Here is a 5,219-nt window from a genome sequence, read left to right on the forward strand (position 1 = left end):
TTTTGAGACAGAGTCTTGCTCTGTCGCCCAGGCTGGAGTGCAATGGCACGATCTTGGTTTACTGCAACCTCCGCCTCCTGGGTTCAAGCGATTCTCCTGCCTCAGCCTCCTGAGTAGCTGGGATTACAGGCAACCACCACCACACCTGACTGATTTTTTTAGTAGAGGTGGGGCTTCACCATGTTGGCCAGGGCATTCTCTAACTCCTGACCTCAAGTGATCTGCCTACCTTGGCCTCCCAAAGTGCTGGGATTAGAGGCATGAACCACTGTGCCCAGCAGATCCTACTTCTTAATAGAAGTGTCAGATGTGTGATCATCTTGGCACCTAGTTCTGTGTCCGGAATTAGTGGGTTCTTGGTCTCGCTGACTTCAAGAATGAAGCCGTGGACCCGCGCGGTGTTATATGGCTCTTGAAGATGGTAATCTGGAGTTTGTTCCTTCAGATGTTCAGATGTGTCCACAGTTTCTTCCTTCTGGTGGGTTCATGGTCTCGCTGACTTCAGGAGTGAAGCTGCAGACCTTTGCGGTGAGTGTTACAGCTCATAGAGGCAGCATGGACACAAAGAGTGAGCAGCAGTAAGATTTATTGTAAAGAGTGAAAGAACAAAGCTTCCACAGTGTGGAAGAGGACCTGAGCTGGTTGCCGCTGGCTGGCTGGGGCAGCCTGCTTTTATTTCCTTATCTGACCCCACTGACATCCTGCTGATTGGTCCATTTTGCAGGGAGCTGATTGGACCGTTTTGACAGGGTGCTGATTGGTGCATTTACAATCCCTGAGCTAGACACAGAGTGCTGATTGGTGCATTTACAATCCTCTAGCTAGACATAAAAGTTATTCAAGTCCCCACTAGACTCAGGAGCCCAGCTGGCTTCACCTAGCGGATCCTGCACTGGGGCTGCAGGCAGAGCTGCCCACCAATCCCTAGCCACGCCTGCACTCATCAGCCCTTGGGCGGTCGATGGGACCGGGCGCCATGTAGCAGGTGGCAGTGCCCGTCGGGGAGGCTCGGGCTGCGTGGGAGCCCACTGTGGAGGCAGAGCTTGGACATGGCAGGCTGTAGGTCCTGAGCCCTGCCCCGCGAGGAGGCAGCTGAGGCCTGGCGACAATTTGAGCACAGCGCCGGCAGTCTGGCAGTGCTGGGGGACCCAGTGCACCCTCTGCAGCTGCTGGCCCAGGTGCTAAGCACCTCACTGCCGTGGGCCGGCGGTGCTGGCTGGCCGGCGGCTCCCAGTGTGGGGCCTGCGGAGCCCACGCCTGCTGTAACTTGCACTGGCCTGTGAGCACTGCGTACAGCCCCACTTTGCGCCTGTGCCTCTTACTCCACACCTCCCCACAAGCAGTGGGAGCCGGCTCTGGCCTCGGCCAGCTCAGAGAGGGGCTCCCACAGTGCAGTGGCAGGCTGAAGGGCTCCTCAAGTGCTGCCAGAGTGGATGCCGAGGCTGAGGAGGTGCAAAGAGTGAAGGCTGCTAGCACATAGTCACCTCTCAATCCCTCCTCTAAAGAGGATACCCCAACTACTGTTGGGAATTTGGCTGATGACCACTCTAGCTACTTCCTGCTGGATAGGTGCAATGAAGGGACCCTGCAGTTGTAGTGTCCCCCAGAGGGGAGCTCTCTAGGCCAGTGAAGGTGCCAGCGGGTCGGTCCAGGGGTCCTCGGTAGAAGTTGTTGAGCTCATTTGGGGTTCCATTTGTAAGACCATCTGTGTAGCTTGATGACCTCGATTTTAGAAGAAACAAATTTGACAAGAAGGTTAAAGATACAGGGCCCAAAGGCGAGTAACTGCAAGATGGCTGCCACGGGACTTAGAAAGGGGAGAAGCCATGTTGCCTAACTCCAGAGATTGGTATAAGAATTTGAAAGGCGTCTGATTTCAGAGGCCTTTTCCTGTTAACGCCAGGCAGCATCTTAAGCTCTCCCTGACTGGTTAGTGTAAAAACAACACTCTTCCCCTAAGAAGGTGCAGAGTCCTTCTTTCTCAGCAGTGAGGAGGTCTAGGTCTCGGCTGTTTTGGGGAGTCACTGCTGCTAAAGAGTCTATTTGAGATTGTAAAGTAAGAATAGATTTCGTTATTTCTTGCAAACTGTTTGAGAAATCCTTTGAGAGTGTGTGGTAGTACAATAATGAAGTAGATAAACCAGCTATCCCTGTTCCTGTAGCAGTAGCCATTCCTAACCCTATAAGTAGGGGTACTAGTTGTATGGCTCTGTGCTGACGGACTTAAGCTTTGAGGGGTACTGATAAGGTGTGAGTTCCCGGGGCAATATTAATGTTGGGACTTAGAAAGACTAAGGTGCAGATGCCTGTCCAGTTAGTGGGGAGGCAGATATAGGTCGATGTTCCACATAAGAATATACCTTGGCTGGGTAGATAGAACTGGTTATGTATGTTAAAAAGGTGTGTGAGTTTGTTGTTTTCATTTTGCCATCCTCCTAGAGTACTTGCCAAGGTAGCTCTGGTGAGCGGCTGGAAAGGGGTGTTGGGAGCAAACTGAGTGGCTCCCTGTGTTCTGTTTTCCTATTGGAGAAAAAAAATTTTGTATCTACTAGGAACTTTCCAGAGAGTGATTGAAAGAGGGGATAAGAAGGCATTCACTAGTGGTGGGGGCACTGCTGCAGGGGGTCCAGGGGTGAATGGTCATGCAGGGAGTATGTTTGCCGTTACAAAACCTGGACTGCTTGTTAAGCAGGGAGGAGGTGATGATTTTGGGGGGCCCTGAGAAGCAGACAAGCCGACTGAATGGAGCTGTTTGGGTGACTCGGAAGTTACTATGATCAGTTGGAGTTTTTGAAGGAATAGGGTACACTCTTGTTTCTTTACTACTTCCATCTCTCTTTCTTCCTCTTTGACTTCTTTGTCTCTCTTTTTCTGACTGTCTTTCTTTGACTGTCTGTCTCTTCCTCTGTCTCCTTCTCTTTGTCTCTCCTGTTCTTCCTCTCTCTTTCTCTGACTTCCTGTCTCTTTCTCTCTTTCCTTTCTGATGGTCTTTCCCTGCCTCTGCCAGCTGCGTATGCTGCTGTTCTCCTTTCTCCTTCCCCTTTTTGATGGCTTTGGCAGTATAAGACTGTCACCTTCTTTGGTTTTTGCATTGCACGCAGTAACTCCATGATTTCCTTGTGGCATTTAATGGGGGTTCCTGGAGGTTAGGAATTCCCTTTCTTTCCATCTTGTAGCATGGGCACGTAGGATTAGATAACCATACTTGCTGTCTGTATACACATTTATTCTTTTTCCCTTTCCCAGTTCTAAGTCTCAGGTAGGTGCCACTAGTTCTGCTAACTGGGCACTGGTCCCTGGGGGAAGAGGCTTAGTGATGTTCAGGTACCGTTACATCACTAACTATGGTGAGTTTGTGGTCTCGCTGGCTTCAGGAGTGAAACTGCAGACCTTCACTGTGTTACAGCTCATAGAGGCGGCATGGACCCAAACAGTGAGCAGCAGCAAGATTTATTTTAAAGAGTGAAAGAACAAAGCTTCCACAGTGTGGAAGAGGAGTTGCTGCTGGCTGGCTCCTGCAGCCTGCTTTTATTCCCTTATCTGACCCCACTCACATCCTGCTAATTGGTCCATTTTACAGAGACCTGATGGGACCGTTTTGACAGTGTGCTGATTGGTGCGTTTATAATCCCTGAGCTAGACACAGACTGCTGATTGGTGCATTTACAATCCTCTAGCTAGACATAAAAGTTCTCCAAGTCCCCACTAGACTCAGGAGCCCAGCTGGCTTCACCTAGTGGATCCCGCACTGGGGCTGCAGGGGGAGCTGCCCACCAGTCCTGAGCCACGCCTACCCTCCTCAGCCCTTGGGCAGTTGATGGGACCAGGCGCCATGGAGCAGGGGGCGGTGCCCTTCATGGGTGCTGGGGCTGCGTGGGAGCTCACCGCGGAGGCAGGGCTCTGACATGGCGGGCTGTAGGTCCTGAGCCTTGTCCCATGGGGAGGCAGCTGAGGCCCAGTGAGAATTCGAGTGCAGCGCCAGCAGGCTGGCACTGCTGGGGGACCCGCGTACCCTCTGCAGTTGCTGGGCCAGGTGCTAAGCCCTTCACTGCCTTGGGCCGGTGGCTCCGGCCAGCCGCTCTGAGTGTGGGGCCCGCGGAGCCTGTGCCGGCGGGAACTCACACTGGCCTGTGAGCACTGTGCACAGCCCCGGTTTCTGCCTGGGCCTCTCCCTCCACACCTCCAGGCAAGCAGAGGGAGCCGGCTCCGGCCTCGGCCAGCGCAGAGAGGGGCTCCCACAATGCAGTGGCGGGCTGAAGGGCTCCTCAAGCACTGCCAGAGTGAATGCCGTGGCCGAGGAGGCGCTGAGAACAGGGTCTGCTAGCACATTGTCACCTCTCAGTTTGATAATAGCAAAAGTATAGGGCTCTTGGTGTGGCTCAAAGCTTCACAAAATTTAAACTCATTACTAAGTTGTTCAATGTGTTGGTCTTGTTGAATTTAATTCTCATGTCTGTGGCTTCATCATCTTGCATCAACTTAAAGAAAAGCAAAACATTGCCCCCAAGTACAGTTTAATTGTAATACTGCAAGAGGGTCCTTTGAGTTAGAAGCGCCCTGGTGGATATTTCCTGAGAACAGGGAGTTTGAGGTGTGCTGTCTAGCTCACATGGTTTCTTGAGACTAACGAAGATCAAGTAGTTTCAGCAACTTCTGCATGTTGGCAACATGCATGTTAACTTTTCTAGTCAAATATTTGTAGGAAGATATTTTTGAAATATGAGGTAGTAAAGATATGAAAATGTTAATAGTGGTGGGTAATTAGTTTCTTAGGCTTTAAAAAATTTTCTAAATGGTACTTAATAACGTATTCATTGAAGTATTCATAGAAACACAAATTTTCAAAATTTAATCCTTAAGTTGTAAATAAACAGGATTATCATGAGAGAAGTTATTATCAGTATTTTGTTAAAAAATTTCAAGTTGACTCTAGATATCCCTTGATATAGCGTTTCTCATTCAGGTCTGATTTTGAGACTTATCTGGGGATATTGATGAAAAATTGAGGTTCTTAGTCCACTTCTCTGGGGAGGCTTGATTAACTGGATCTGGGATAGGATCCTGTATCTGTATTTTTGACAAGTGACCTGAGGACCAGGCAGGTTTGGAAAACAATGCATAACTGATTTGTAACTTAAAGTACAAGTTGAGGCTGCAAATGGTATTGTTAAATATATATAATTTTAATTATAATATATATATTATATATTATTATATAT

The 5,219-nt window shown here is 49.6% G+C and overlaps 1 protein-coding gene across 1 annotated transcript in view; it reads left to right on the forward strand.

Moving 5' to 3' along the window:
* Positions 1-512: 512 nt before the first annotated feature.
* The window catches only part of GXYLT1 (glucoside xylosyltransferase 1), a 54,597-nt gene continuing 49,890 nt past the window's right edge, over positions 513-5,219 (forward strand). Inside the window, 1 exon segment of the mRNA XM_017855559.1 lies at positions 513-528. The gene's annotated coding sequence lies outside the window, so the exon portion shown is untranslated.

This window comes from Rhinopithecus bieti, unplaced genomic scaffold (assembly GCF_001698545.2).
Source record: "Rhinopithecus bieti isolate Rb0 unplaced genomic scaffold, ASM169854v2 scaffold_1070, whole genome shotgun sequence".
In the NCBI taxonomy this organism is placed as follows: Eukaryota; Metazoa; Chordata; class Mammalia; order Primates; family Cercopithecidae; genus Rhinopithecus; species Rhinopithecus bieti.